The 16,004-nt window shown below is 52.4% G+C and overlaps 1 long non-coding RNA gene across 1 annotated transcript; it reads left to right on the forward strand.

Moving 5' to 3' along the window:
- Positions 1-11,558: 11,558 nt before the first annotated feature.
- LOC131830258 (uncharacterized) lies at positions 11,559-14,907 on the forward strand. Its single transcript, XR_009353084.1, has 4 exons — positions 11,559-11,718; positions 12,053-12,141; positions 13,717-14,471; positions 14,719-14,907. It is a non-coding gene; the product is annotated as an uncharacterized LOC131830258 (long non-coding RNA).
- The last annotated feature ends 1,097 nt before the right edge of the window (positions 14,908-16,004 follow it).

The raw sequence follows: 16,004 nt of genomic DNA on the forward strand, positions 1-16,004 counted from the left end.
GAAAGCACAGCAGCTCCTCCAGCTGTGAACCCCGCCCCTCCACCCCCTCCCTGCTCTCCCATCCCCCTCCCAGCTGGCCTCCAGCGGCAGACACTGCTGACCTGAGCCCGGAGACTCCGTTCCAGGTGGAAGAGTGTGCAGTCCACCCAAGTGGGGCTCCATCTTGAGCATCAGCCTTGGGCCCGGGTCAGGAAATAAGTCTGAGCCTGAAAGAAATTAGGCTCCGAGGCCCCAGTCAAGCTTTATCTGCCTTGTAGCAAAGCCCACCCACCGGGCTCGAGCGGCAGCACCAGAGTCTGAGGGACGGGCACACACTTGAAGGCAAATCAAAGATTCCAGCAGTGTGGGCGTGGGCAAGTCTGCTGGGACTCAGTTTACCATCTGTGACGCTGGAGGTGATAGCATCTGCATTCCAGGCCTGGGCGGCCATCTCTGCTGAAGGACAGGCCAGCAAGGTGACCCGGGGCACTGGCTCTTGTGGCTCGGGACAGCCAGGAGTCTGAGCTGCTCCTTCATCCCTGTCTGCCCCCAGAGTCTCATGAACAGGGCGCCCGGGTCCCAAGCCCGCTGTATGGGCCTTACCTGGTTCCTTGCACCTGGGGCCCCGCAGGCACCATAACGGCGAATCACTGCATTTCCTCTTTGAGGAAAGTGGTGGATCTGAGCCTCCAGCACCTTTGGAAAACCCTGGAGCGGGAAGCCAGTGATTGTCTTTTCTCAGTATCCTTCCTTTCCTGTCTCCTGGGCGCTGAGGGTCTTTGTCCTGAAAAGCCTCAGCCCCAGCGCAAGATCTCAATGTGATCCACCAAAGGTTGGAGAGGGGACGGCTTCTGCCTGCTGTCTTCCACTTTACCCCACCCCGACTGAGCCCACCCCGACCTCCCAGTGGGAGCAGTTACGGCCCCAGTGCTCTGAGCACGACTTTGGTTTGGACAGACCCAGATTTCAATCCCAGCGGGCCCTGCCCTTGAGCTGCCTCTGGCTCTCAGCCTCCTCCGCTTTTAGGTGAGGACAGAAAGGAGCCCATTCAGGAAAGGGTTGCAGCCAGAGCTCCACGCAGGACTGACGTGCTCCGCTGGGGTGCCCTAAGGGGCTGTGTGTTTTGCTAACAGGAGTGCAGTGTGGGAGGAGGCTGAGGAATGTCACCTGGCGGTGTCTTAGTCTGCCTTTCTGCAGGAGAAGAGACAGTTCGTACAGGGCCATGGAAGGTTCGACTCTCCAGGACTATTGGTCCCATAAAAACGAAAGCACACTCTGTGCTGAGGGACACGGCACGACTGCTGAAATAGTTCATGCTGGGGTTTAAAAATACAAACTTCAGTTGGTTAAGGGACCGGCTCCTGGTTTCAGCTCAGGTCCTGGGATTGAGCCCCTGATCATCTCCTCCCTCAGTGGGGAATCTGCTGGATGCGCGCTCTCTCCCTCCCCCTGCACACCCCGCATGGTGTGTATGCTCTCGCTAAATAAATAAAACCTTTAAAAAATAAAAATAATAAAAATACAAAAAGAACCCTCCTCTGGGATGATGAGCAGCCTTGATGGGATTGACAGAGGCGACCACAGGGGGAAGTTTCCCTGCCTTCCTGAACCTGAAGCTGAGCCTGTTTTTCCACTGGCTGAAAGTGCCGGCTGGCTGGTGGGGTGGGTCTGTTCCTGGTGCTCCCAGGGAGGACCAAGGCTGAGGTAGGAGGCCCAGGGCAGACCTCCGGGTCAGAGCAGGGCTGTCCGCCTCAGTCCCAGACCATGGGGCTCTGGCCCCCACCCGAGGCGGCCGTCCCCGTGTCTGCTAACCTACAGGTCGCTCTGCTCACCGTCCTGAGTCTCCCTTGCCTTGAGGAGGTCTCTCTTCTCTCCAGCTGTGATTTGCAGCAACCTCTGTAATTCGATCTTATAATAATATCCCTGAGAAGACGGTGCTTGGTGCCGAGATTGCATTTTTTACTTGTTTGTTTATTTATCTAATTTGTTCATCCCTTTTGTGACGAAGGTGGAGAGCAGATGCTATTCAAGGACACTGAAGCCCACGGCCACGGCTTGCTGGGCTGGGCCAGGCTGCAAGGCGGTCACCCCACCCCCTCTCCCAACCACAGCTGTCTCGGGCTGGGGTCTCACTGGAACGTTCTGGGCTCCCCGTACCCCGGGGCTCCAGGAGGCGTGGGGGGGGGGTGGCGAGGACAAGAGGGTCCCTGAGCTGTGTGGTGGGGTGTCAGATCGCTACCCTCAGGCTGCACACCTGCTCGCCAAGAAGCCACAGAGCTAGCGTGTAATGCAGGCTCAGTGGAAGGTGGTTCCTTTCCAGTCCATGGCAGACACAGCGACATGTCTCCCCACCACCTAGGGGCTTCAGGATCCAGGGGATAGACGGAGCACAGACGCCCCCGCTCCTGAGGGCTCCCTCAGCCCCTCCTTCTGGCTGGAGTTCAGAGACATTGATAGAGCGTCAGCAACTGCTGCCAGGCCCCACAATCCTGCCTGAGGGCAGCGTCCCCTGTCCCAGTCCCTACTTCCAAGTCTTTTTGTCCCCTAGAGCTCAGCCCCTAGCCCTGGCCTCCAGGAGCCTTCCCTGGCCCCACCACGATGTGGAAGAGCCCATGGGGAAGACCATTCCCCCTGAAGTTCTGTTTCAGGTAGGATTCTTGGTAGCAGCTTAAGACGAACATCAGAAGGACACTGGGAGCAGGGGGCTGAGACTCCCGGGGTCCCCTCTGAGGCCCATCGGGGATGACTCCACTCCACCCACACTCCTTCCGTGGGTAATCGTTGCCGACAGACGTTTCTGTGTGGCCCACAGGCCCGCCCCGTGGCTGAGGCCAGCCATGGAGATGAGCAGGAAAACACCAACGGGGAGACAGATTCCTGGGTGGCTACGTGGGCGGCCAGGCAGCAGGCACCCAAATGCCGGCGTCCACGGGCCCCAGGGCCTGGGGGCTCGGCCCTCCTGAAGGTCCTCGTGAGCCTGGCAGGGCAGCAGGAGAGGATCCTGTCCAGATTCCTGAGACGTGGCCCTGGCTGCAGGGTGCAGGGCCGACCCCTGCGTAGTCACCGGCTGGGGAAGCCACGTCTGTCTGCAGGTCCCACGTGCCTCCCAGAGACTGTGCCGTGTGATCGCTGCAGAGCAGAAGGTAGGCCACGCGCTGGGCCTGTCTCCGAGGGAGCTTCCCAGGGCACTGGGGCCTGCTGGTTCTCAGAGGACCGTCCGAGGGGAGGGTGTGCTCCGCGGACCCGCTCCACGCTCTCCCACGGGAGCCGGGCTGCTGCCTCCGAGGCTGCACATCTTTTCAGCCACAAAGACAAAATCCATTCTTCTCCCTTTCTTCCCCTCCTCCCTCAAAGAAGCCCTTTTCGGGGTGAATCTTGTGGGCTGTGCCTTTGAACCTGGAACCAGCTCAGGCCTGCGGCACTTCCCTCCTCTGCTTCTAAACCCCCAAGTCCCAGCCCGAGGCCAGCCCCTGCCGCCTCCCCTTCGGTCCCCTTTCCTGTGGATCTCCTGCCTCCCCGGGTCCCTCGCACCCAGTCACTGAGCACGAATGACTCGCTGCAAAACCCTCTTGGTCCCCAGCCCGGGACAGGCAGCCTGGTGAGCACTGGCGGAAACTGGGACGGAACAAGCCACTGAGGCAGCAAGTATCGGGATGGCGGCTTGGACGGGGACCCTCACACTACACCTGGGGGCCGCGTGCCTTGGAGGATGAGAAGATGGGGTGTTAGTGAGGCCGCCTGAATTGCGCAAGGGTGGAGTGTGACGAAGGAGCAGAGCTTTCCCGCTCCTCCTCTCCCTTCCCCCTCTCCCTCCCCCCTTCCCCTCCCCAACTTTGCCTTCCCCCTCCCCCTGCTGGTCATGCTTCTCCTCCATCCCCCTCTTCCTCCCCAGCCGGGGGTCTTATTGGGGAGCAGAGGGTTATACCCCGGGTGACTACCCCAGACTCAAGACCCGGGGTGTCGGGACCCTGCCCTCAGGGGAAATCCTCAGGGGGGTGAGCTGCCCCAGGGTGAGGCTGCCTACGGGCTCCGTCCAAACCCCACTTCTGCACTTGTCCGCCAAGCATCTCCAAGCGGAGTACGTGCCTCCCCACGTCCAGTTCTGCCATCTGCAAAAAGCACGTGGCGAATGGCATCTATCCCCGGGACAGCCGAAAGTCTCCGGGAGGAGAGCCCCCCCACATGCCCTCCACCCCGTCTACCTGACCACTGATTGGTGTTCAGCAAACATCCGAAGCTGTCTCTGTCGCGTTACTCCCTTTGAAATCGTGTTCAAACAGCTGGAAAGCTGAGGAACCGATGGGGTGTAAATCCAGATGTGCGCTGCCCGTTCCAAATGCGCCCCGCACGCCATGCTGGTTTTTAGCCCAAGTCCTTGACCTGGCCTCAGTCAGGGGTTCCGTACAGCAGGGACAGCCTTGTGTCCTGGAGCCCCACAGACTTGGTATCCTGCGCCACCGCTGCCGGCTCCACGGTCGCGGGACCCGTTTGCCGGGTCAGTTCCGTCCCCACCATGTCCCTCGCGCCCAGGACAGCAGCTGACGTGTGAGGTGCTCATACGCGTTTGTCAGTTGAATGTATGTGACGTAACATTGTGGAGTCTCAGTTTCTGCCGCCGCAAAGCGGTCTCATAACAGAACGTGCCTCGAAGGGGCAGCTGTGGGCATGAGGTGAGATGCGGGACTAGCGAGCGCCTAGCACGCAGCCTGGGAAAGGCCACCCGGGGAACGGTCGTGGGGTGTGTGGGCAGGTCACGCCGGATGAGCCCATGGCTCCCAGGGACCTGGAATTCTCAGGTGAGCACAGGCACCCCTTCTGCTGCCTTTTTGCAAAGCACAGGAATTCTACCTTTCCATCAAAACCTCTGGAGATGTATTTGTTAAAATCCAACAAATCTCAGCAAAATAAACCCTGAACACTTCTGTGAGAACACAGGGGCGACTTTGGATGGATTCTTGGGCCCAGGCTTGAGGACACGGCTGGCCACTCGAAGCCGGGCTCTGTGGCATTCGCTGGGGGGTCCTGCGCTCTGTTGCCCCACGGGGCCACGGCTTCCATCCTCCTAACAGCTTAGGAAAAGTGAGCCAGTCCAGGGCTGTTCCCTCCGCCAATACTGAACTGCCCTCGGAAGCTTGCCACGGGCTGCTGAGCCAAGAGATAGAAAGAAGATTGAGAGTTTATATATTTTTAAATCAAGGAATTCTAATTCCAATAAAAAATAATGTCCTTCCATGGCCAATTGCCATTTCCCTGCTTTCTTCTTCTCTTTTTAATAAAAATTTTTATTGTGCACATTAGGTTAACCAGACCTGAGCACAGCCTCTCTCAGAGACTCCGAGTCACTCGAGGGGAACCGCAGCAGGCTCCTGCCTGGATTTTGAAATCAGGCAGCCCCTGGGGAAGGACGGGGTTCACATGGGCTCTGTGGAGAGCGACCAGGCAGGTCTTTTGATAAGTGCATTTGTCCCCGAAAAAAGTAAAAATCTTATTCACACCTGCTTCTTTCTGGTCATTCATCAACAACGGGGGCACTCTTTCAAAGGGACAGTAAGCAACACCCCAGAGCCTCCCTGTGTACCCACCAGCCTTTGTCCCCTGACATAACCAAACCAGAGACTTTCTGAAACCAGGCTGGCTGGCTCACGCGGGTCCTGGAGGATCTGAAGGGATCAAAATGGGGCCGACCGCGCAGAGCTACTGTAGGAGGATGAGGGCTGCGGGCCAGGGCATGGGGGTGCTGGCTGGAGCTCTGCCTTGCCATGGCAGGAAGGCACCTGCAGCGCTGGGGGCCTCCTGGGTCCTTGTCTAAGAGTCAGGAGAGCCCCAGAATCCGGCCTCAGCCACCACTCACGTGCTGTGGGACACACACAGGCCAGCTTCCCTCTCTGGGATTCACACCTGAAAATGAGGAGCGTACACCTGCCTCTTCGAGCTGGCAGGAGGACCCACGGACAGAATGAGCCCACAGCCCTGGGCATGGCACCAGGCACAGAGGAAGTGCCTCAGGATGCTAGACAACACAGGTGCCAAACAAACAGACACAGGAGAAACCCAGCCGGGCCTGTCTGCCCTGGGAAGAGCTCAGTGTGCTTTGTAGACCTGCTCTTTGGGGGGTCTTTTTTTCTTTCTTTTTAAGAGAGTGAGCAGGGCATGGGGGATGGAGAAAGGGAGAGGGAGAGGGAGAGAATCTGCATCAAGGCCCCACATACAGTGTAGAGCCCCAAACAGGGCTCAATCTCACGACCCTGAGATCGTGACCTAAGCCGAAATCAACAGTCAGACGCTTAACCAACAGAGCCACCCAGATGCCCCTGGGGGGTACTTCGTAAGTCTTGTTTCTGTGCTAGCCCCCGGATCAACTCTTCTGTCATCCTGTTCTCTTGTTCTAGATGCTGACGATCATTGTCATCCTGTTTTCTTGTTCTAGATGCTGACGATCATGCCAAGCGTGCCAGAGGCCGGGGACTAGACACAGAGTCTGTAATATAAGGCTGTGAGTTGCAAAGGTATGAGCTCCTCTAACCTCATAAGGACCCTCCAGGGCAGACAGTGTCATAACCCCACTCTACAGATGGACACAGTGAGGCTCAAGGAGCTGAAACGGCCTGCCTGGAGCCACACAGCCAGTGGAACCAAGACTGGATCACGGTCCCCTAGTCTGGGTCCAGTCCCCCTTCCCAGTACGTCCCAGCTGTGCGAGGAGCACTGGGTGGCAGCTTGAGCCACACCTGCCCTCCAGGGGATGAGGCCAAGGTCTTTGCAGGCTTGCCCACTATCGAGACAGGAGGACTTTGGGTGCAGTTGTTTCAGGACCCAGGAAATCAGGATGACAGCAGGTGTTTGTGGACAAGGGGTCGGACACTCCCAACGAGCTCATCACGTGGGGACTGTCACGGTCACAGGGAGCTCAGGACAAGGCCAGAGCAGAAGACCCAGACTGTGGTGCCCTGCTGGGTACCCACCATGGATCACACACTCTGTCTTACAGGCATTTCCATTTTTCCCGATTCCAAAACTAAAACACGGCTCTTCTCTTACCTGGAGCAGATGTTAATTTGCAATGCAGAAGCCTCCTCTTGTCGATGATTTCCCATTATCCTTATAATTGCCCCCACATATAGTGCTCGATAAAGTTATAAACCTGTCCTCCGGGAACACCAAGTCAATAACAGGGTTATTGATTAGGTGGTGAAAATGGTCTCTGGTGCTCTCGAGTCAGGGCGACCTGCCAGGCTGTCCTTTAGGAGGGCTGACTGAGGACTCAGGGCCACGGGGCCACAGCGGCACAGCTGGGGAGGGTGGCAGCCCTCGTTAGAGGGGTTTTACTAGAAAAGAGCTGGGGGGGACAGCATGGACACCAGGGGGCTTTTCCAGGCATCTGTAAGCGCCCTACAAAGTGCTTCGGGCCACTCTGCCCAGAGCCATGGGTTGTTCTAGGTTGTTTGGCAAAGACAACCCACCTGGGTTTGAATCCCGACTCCTGTACTTGCCAGCTGTGCGCCCTTGGGTGAGTCGCTTCACCTAAGTCCAGGGCTTCTGGGACATAAAATAAAGGTGATCCTAAATCTTTGCTTATCTCCTCAAGGGTGGGGAGGGGTTAAGTGAATCCAACCAAGTAAAGGGCTGAACAGATTGCTGGACACTCGGTATCACTGAGGAAATGCAGCTGTTGCTGCTGACTGAAACCCAGAATTTTCCAGGTTATAGCTTTACGCCGGCTGTCCTCGTGGTGTGAGAGGTCAGGAACGGACATTTTAACTAACGTTTATTGAGCACTTTCCAGGCAGCAGGTGCCGAGCTAGGCACCGAGGAACAAAGTCCAACAAGATTTGGTCCCTGCTCTCAAGGAGCTCCTACATGACTTGGGGTCACAGGTGCGAAGCCCATCATTGCCATAAAGCAGGCTGATGCCCTGACAAAGCAAGTCGGGATCCGGGGCACTGCAGGAAGCAGGGGACGGCAGACACGTGAGGTTCCTGGGCAGGAATAAGCAGAGCATGTCGAGTGCCTGCTATTCAGTTGGTGTTAGTATGATTATTACCGCTGCGTTTTCGGGAGATGGAACCATGTCTCTGAGAGGCCAGGTTACATGACAAGTAAAGGAAGGAGGGAGCTTTGAGCTCGGGTGACCAACAATCCCACTTTGCCTGGGACTTTCAGTATCAAAACCAAGAAAGTTCCAGGCAGACCAGGTCAAGTTGCTCACCCTGCTCAGAGCTATGCCTGCATTTCTAGTCTTCTCACTGCAACCTTGACCTGAAGCCTACTCTCCAACTGGTGGCTCGAGGCCCTTCTCGTGGGCTCTCTTAGGGGTTCTTCAGGCTGCTTCAAGGAACACCTACTGTCCTTATGGAGCCTCAGAGACCCACCCGCACACAGTTCACCTGACCCTCACATCCGCACTGGGTGGGCAAGGAGAGGCAAGGCCATCACGGTGATTCTGGGACAAGGAAGAAGCCATAACCTGCCAAGGTCACAGCGCTGGGATGGGCAGGATGGGCACCCGGAGTCTACACTTTTGCCCACTTGTCCTTGCCCTGTCTTTGGCGGTGTGAACTCCATCAGAAACACAAGCTTCTATTTGGGTGTGGGTGTGGTGCTGACGTCCAGGTTCCCGCGAGGTGCTCGCTCAGCACTCAACTGGCCTGCGAGGGAGCCAGTGAGATAGAGAGCTGGACGGTGGGCTGCTGGGGGGGGGGGGGTGGCGGAACGGCAGCAAAGGAAATAAACAGAGGGGCGCCTGGGTGGCTCAGTCGGTTAAGTGTCTGCCTTCAGCTCACGTCATGATCTCAGGGTCCTGGGATCGAGCCCCAAGTCAGGGTCCCTGCTCAGCAGGGAGTTGGCTTCTCCCTTTTCTCTCTCTCTCTCTCTCTCAAACAAATAATCTTTTTTTAAGAAAGGAAATAAACAGAAATGAGTTCCTCTGTGTGCCTGGCGGGACCTTGATTCACTATCACGACCCACACCTTGCTCCAGGCAATGGCAGATATTGTAGAAATCATACTAAGGAATTTGCTAGATGATACAGTTATTTCCGGGGCGCCGTTAGACCCCCGGCTCTCGGAATCATCCTTAGAGCAAGTGGCTCCTCTGGGACCCGCATGAGAAGCATCTCCATGAGCAAGGCACTGATGATGCGGGCAGGGAGAGAGGGAATCACATCAAGCCTTCAGTTCCCTCCTCTGCTCCCATAAAGCAGCACATACCTCTCAACTCGGAGGTGACGGGCAGGATGGGACCCTCGACTGCCCATCATATGACAGATGGACGTTAAAATCCTATCTTGTTGGGATTGGGAGGGAGACAAACCATAAGTGACTCTTAATCTCACAAAACAAACTGAGGGTTGCTGGGGGGAGGGGTGTTGGGAGAAGGGGAGTGGGGTTATGGACATTGGGGGGGTGTGTGCTTTGGTGAGTGCTGTGGGGTGTGTAAACCTGGTGATTCACGGACCTGTACCCCTGGGGATAAAAATACATGTTTATAAAAAATAAAAAATTTAAAAAAAAAAAATCCTATCTTGTTGTTTTCAGTTTCCTGGTTACCTGCCAAACCCACCATGTGAAGGGGCAAAGCTCTGGAAGGTGCACCCCCCCCACCCATCCCTCCCAATTAAACGTGCTGCTTCCTACTTGCTGCGATCCTAAGGAGGTTTCAGCACTTTGGGCCCTAGGCATCAGGGCACCTGCAAAGTTGGGCACACATGGGCACCCGCACTGACCACACATCAACACCTCCAGGAGGGTTCACGACGCAGACCACCAGGACCCACCACCAGGGTTCCTGAATGAGCAGGTCTGGGTGGGGGCCAAGTCCCCAGGGGGTGCTGCTGGGCTGATCGGGGAACCACACTTTGAGACTCACGCATCTGGTCAATCCATAAGACATTCCCTCCCGTCTTCGGGACCTCACTCTCCTCAGCTGAGAACAGGTGTCAACACCGACCCAGCGTGAACATGGGAGGGGTTACACAGAGGAAAAGGGCATCTCTCACATGTGGTACTTGGTCGAGTCTCAGCCTTCCTGAAGGTCTCTCCCTCCTCGGTCCTGAGGGCTCTCCTCCCACTACTTGAGTTGTAAAGTGGGTCAAACGTCTTCTTTGACCAACGCTCAGTTTTAGTGGCTAGGACATGACTACACGGTCCCAAACCCTGGACTCATCACTATGCAAAGAAAACTATGCGATCCTGCAAAAATGGCAGGTGAGCTCCTGTGAGGCTACAACCTGGACAGACTCCCAGAAACAGCGATCGGCAAACACAATCTTTTCTCAGTGGCCAGCGCGGGGTTAAACCATAGGCTAAGGAAAGCTCCCACCTCTGTCCCTCTCCGGTTTTCTTTCTCCCGCCTGTTCCCACCCGTCCCCAGTTCTGCCTTCTCTCCCGGTGCAAGTTTAATAAGCCAGTATCAAAACCATCTAGGCCTGGAGCTTTCAGAGACTTAAGACTTTTAAATGTGAAGCAACTCATTATATCCGACTATTTTCAATAAAAAAGACCTGATAAGCCATTGATATGACACCAGTTATCAGTGGGACTTGTTTGACGTCGATTTGAAATGTGCACTGCTTGCTTTTCGGGGTAATGGAATCAAACACTTAGAACCGCACGGCGCTAGTAGATCACTTTTCAAGTAAGAACGTTAAAATGGAGAAGGACCCTGTTTGGGGGTTTTATAAAAAGAAAGCGCCATTGTACAGTATGGCACAGAGCAGTGGCTACATGGACAATTGACTTCCTTCCTATTAATCAACTACAATGTTTACCTTCTTACTCCAACCATTTCCAAACCATTAAAACTAAGAGGATTAGCATCGCGTTTCTGCTGGGGTGTACTTTTATTTCAGCAAATACTACTTTTGCCCTCGGAGGAGATTAAAGGCATGAAAGAAATGGTTTCTTTATCGGGCACGCTGTGTCACACAGGTTAAAAAATAAATAAATAAAAATTATCTGGTTTAAAAGATGATCGTGTCCCTGCCCAGTAAAAGCCAATTGCAAAGAGTTACATTTCAGGACAAACCACATAAATCGTGAAGAATAATCCAATATCAAGACTGAGTACTTCTTGCCATGTAACTAGTGTTGATGAGGGGGTCATTTAGAACAAGCAGAGAAGTGATTACCTTCAGTTTGATTAGATTTGAAAGAGCCGTCTGTCTCTAACGGAGCTCTTAAAAATATGTAAACATCACCATTTGAATACGATGAGTTATTCTTAGGTGGATTTGCCTATATATGTAAATCCTGAGAATTTTTCAGAGGTAATGTTTCTCCCTTCTTTGTTTTAGAAATGTTTGAATTTTGCATAAAGCCAACTTGCAAAAGGCATCCTTTCACGCTCCCCTTATCAAAAGCACATATTAAAAACAAGCGTTCTCTGTGTCTTAAGTTTATTATTACACAGCTCATGGTTATCTCAAAGGCCTAGGTCCGGGGTTTGCAAAGAGCGCTCTCTGCACAGGCAGCATGAATGTTTGTCCCCAGGAGACGTGTCAAAGTGCAATATCTCAAGCCCATCCCAGACAGCTGAATCAGAAAGTCCAAGGGCAGAACCGGGGAAGTCTCCTGTGGGGGACTGTGATGCTCTGGACGTTGAGAAGCTTTGGTCCAGGGCTGAAGCTTTCATAGGACAAGAAAGGCCTAGACGCACACATAAACTTGCCCAAGGATCACACACCATGTTAGTAACAGAGCCAGGGCTGAAACTGGTACGGAGTGAAGACGGAAGAAAACACAGGTGAGTCTCCCTTCACCACGAGACTGAACAAACGAATGGGCAAAAAATAAATGAATTAAGTTTGGAAAAGAGGAACAGCAAGAGACTATTTAGACGTGACTATTAATAGTGACTTTATTGGTAGCTGTTTTCAATACTGGAAACTACCCAAATGTGCATGTATACAGGACGGACACACAAATGAGGATTCAGCTAGAGAAAGGAAAACTACTAAGCACTTAATAGGATTAATATGACACGACATGGCTGGTTGCCAAAATAATCACACTAGACAAATAAGTCAGAGACCAGACAAATAGGAATTCATACTGTATGTTTCCAAATTAAATTCTAGAAAATGAAAATGAATCTACAGTGACAGAAAGCAGATCGATGAAGAGGGTTCGGAAGGGGGGGGAGGAAGATATTGGAAGAGAGCCCAAGGTAAGTTCTTGGGGCTGGGCAATCCACCGGATATCTTGATTGTGGTACAGATTTCACAGACACACACATATCACAGCTTTTCAAGTTGTACATATTAAATGCGTGTGCTTTGGGTATGTCAATTTTTCTTCAATAAAGACTTTAAGAAAAACTCTGCAAAGGATTTGCAAGAAAGAATGGTACAGGAGCCGCCCTTATGTCTGGGGGATAACTTCGCGCCCCTCAGGAGATGCTTGAAACCGTGAATATTATCAAACTCTATGTTTCTTCCTAGGTGTATACACATCTTCTGATAAAGTTTAATTCGCAAAGTAGGCGCAGGAAGAGATAAACAGCAATGACTAATGACAGAATAGAATAATTTTAACATAAACTGTGATAGAAGTTCTATGAACGTGGTCTCTATCTCAGAATAACTTCCTGTCCTGCACTCCCCCTACTTTGTGTAGCCGTGGGGGAGGACAAAAGGCCTCCGTGGTGAGACGAAGGGACGTGCATGATGCGGGCACGGTAACGGGGCGCAGGGAGGGCTACTACTGACCTTCCGACCGTGAGGTTGGCCACGGGTGACTGAAATCATGGACAGGGAAACCGCAGATAACGAGGAACTAGTGCACAAGAAACCGCGGATAAGGGGGGACTATTGTACAATGGTGTTTGGTCTGGATGTGCAATAATTGTTCATTTTTTTACTGGCCATTATGCTTTACCTTGTTCTATAAAAAATTTTAAGGTAGTTATCAGCAATTGGATGTCTTTGCAGTTGCCTTTTTCTCTGACAAATAACACCGAGGTACGCATCTCTGACCACAGAGCTTTCCTTTTGCGTTCATGTTACGTTCTTGGGATACATTCCCAGAGGCAGCCCTACTCATTTAATGGATGTGCACGCTTGATATGTTGCTCAACTGTGTCTCCAATGAAAAAGTTGGGCCAATTTGTACCAGGATAAGAGTTTTCATGTCTCGGTGCCCTTGCTAAGTTCAGAATTCTCATTCCAAAATGCAACTTGACATGTTAAAATTTATTTCTCTGATGTTATAATATTTATTTGATTTTTAAAGTAAATTTAAGTATCTTTTTCAATGTATGCTATTCATCTGTAATAGGGGGTGTGGATATATCTTTTTTTTTTTTTCCAAAAAAAGCCAATTGTTCGTCAATATTATGGTGATTCTTTACCAATCTGAATGAATTTACAATATATTAAATCTATCCACCTCATGTCCTACTTTGCAAACAGTTTGCTTACATAGTTTGGGTTTGGGGTTTGTTTGGAGGGGGTTTGGTCTGTTTTATTGGGGTTTGCCGTACAGAAATTTTACTTTGTGTTATTAACTTTATCTTTTCTCTTTTAATCCTTCATTCATTTCAATTAATGTTTCATTGCTACTTAAAATTTTTGATAGATGTTTTTCTGTAACTCTTGTTGCTTTTCATGATGTAGCTGGAACAAGTCATTTTAACTCTTTTTAATCCCTGTGGGATGCATGTGGGCATAGAGTGATTCTAGATTTCACACTGTGATTTCCCTGAATCGACTGCCCAAGAATTATTTCCGCATAATTTCCTCAGGTGATGTCTGGGGAAGGCGAGGGGAAGCAGGCCACGGCGGAACAGCAGGAACGGAAGCTGAGCTGCAGAAGGTTACGTGAGGCCCAGCCGGCTGCTCACCCAACCCAAACTGAATGGGAGACACAGGATGGGCTCTAGATCAAAGCTACTTGCTTGAGCATCTTAAATTTTGTTAATAGGCCTTTTCATTTGGCATTTTCATTTGCAGGAGAAAGCTTCAGCGATGTTCAGAGAAAAACAGTGATTAAAAAAATAGCATAAGGACGAAAGGGACGTTGGACAGGGAAGCAAGGTCACTGGCGTGAGAATGGTGGTTTGCTCCCCAAGACCTCACCAAATAGTCAAGGTTCCTTCAAGAATTCAAGGTCCCCTGTTAACTCTTCAGGTTTAACCGCATGGAACCAAAAAGCCCAGAATGAGTTTGTTTGTCTCATATGAAGTCAATCCAGAGTGAGAGTCCAGGGCCCCAGTCAAGGGTAGCTCAGTAAAGTCAGCAGGAGCCCAGGGTCCTGCTGGCTCTCCCCTCCTGGATTCCCAGGGTATAGCCCAGTCCTTTTGGCCCCAGATGGCTTCTGAAACTCTACACACAGGTAGCAGGAGGCCGGAGGGTGGAGAAAGCAAACCAGGCACGCCCTCTCCCTTGTTGTACTTCTGGAAATCTTAGGTCTTCTTGGCCAGAATTCTTTGCATGGCCACACTAGAAAGGATGCTGGAACCTTCTGCTGGTGGATACCTACTGCTGCACTCTACCTCAGGTAACCCCTCCCCTTCACTGGGCCTCACCTTTCCTCATTATAAAATGAATAAGCTATACCAGCTGATTGCTAGTTGAGGATCTCTTTACCGTATGGTCGGTTCTTTGAGGGCAGGTCATACCTTCTAAGATGTGTGTGCTTCCTTCCCCCAGCCCCACTGAGCCACGTAGCTTGCCAAGCTCCTGGAGCCTAGATGTCTTCAGGTGTAAAATGAGACAGTTATACCCGCCTGTCTATTTGCTTGCAGGACTAAGTCAATGAATTCCTGTGGCTCACGCAACACACAAGCAGAGGGGAGACCGAGGGAGCTCCTTTTGTGCGGCACAAAGAAGAGAGGCATTCCTCCTGGTCTCCTGGCAGGCAGCCTTTTCTATTAACATGATTAAAATACTCTAAACACTGTTTCAGTTGGCCAAGCTGAACCTACTGAAGGAAGAAATTAAAATACGTCCACAGATGTTGAAATAAATCTTTCTGAGGTTCTAGAAGGATGGCTTATTTCTTCCCAAGCTAAGAGCCTGGAAGAACACCGGGTATTTAGGTTTCAAAAGGCCAGAAAGTCCTCCATCTGTCCCATAGAGCTCTCCACTCCAAGAGTTGATATACTCGTACCTCAAATGCCCAGTGTGCTGTGGCTTTCAAAGTAAACTTGTCACAGAGAGAGTCCTTCAAACAGAAGCACAAAAGAGAAGCAGGAAGAGTGTAGCTGTCTCCTGCTGCAGTCTGTTGGAGGTTTGGGGTACAAATCCGTTGCCCCCTCCTCTGACTGGTAGAAGATACAGACCCCAGTGATCAAGTGGCATCCAAGAGCCCACCCCACAGCTCCCCAGGTGCTCCCCGAGCTGGACTGGAGAACGCAGCAGGGCCCTCCACCTCCTGTCCCACATTCTAGAAATGAGGGACTGGTAAGCCTGACCTCTTCAAGCAGATTGCGGGGCAGAAGCTGGGGAGGAGAGGCCTCTTCAGCAGACCCTAGAGCCCCGCATGCCCACGCAGACAAAAGAGACCGAAAGAACAGGAAGCGGAAAAAGCTAGCGCCCACCCAGATGCTTCAGTGTGGGGGTCTCTGGGAACGGCTCATGGCTGCCAGGGTATCACTAATATACCACTGGCCCCTGCTGCTCCAAGAGATGCTGACCCCTGTCCTGTCCTCCACCCTGAGCTGCCACGGCAGAGGGTGTCAGAAGCCCCCTTCTATGGAGACGTGAGGACAGTCTCTAAAAGCTCCCACACCCCTGTCTTTCCTGCAGCAACGGGCCTTGGCCTGACCCTCCAGGGCTTCGCAAAGCTTGACTTGGAAAGCAGTCACATGGTGGGAAGAGACTCCAAGCTGCCAGGCAGCCGGATGCCCCGTGCGAATTCAAGCATGCTCTCAGCCCAAACACAGCAGGAGTCAACCCAACTCCAAGTTAATAGCAGGTTTGCATTTCAGAACGAAAAGGAAAACCCATATGAAATCACAAACAACCATCAAGCACCAGCAAGTGCAGTACAAGGAACACGTATTACTCAATGCTTGTGGCCCATGGACAG

This window comes from Mustela lutreola, chromosome 4 (genome assembly GCF_030435805.1).
Source record: "Mustela lutreola isolate mMusLut2 chromosome 4, mMusLut2.pri, whole genome shotgun sequence".
Classification (NCBI taxonomy): domain Eukaryota; kingdom Metazoa; phylum Chordata; class Mammalia; order Carnivora; family Mustelidae; genus Mustela; species Mustela lutreola.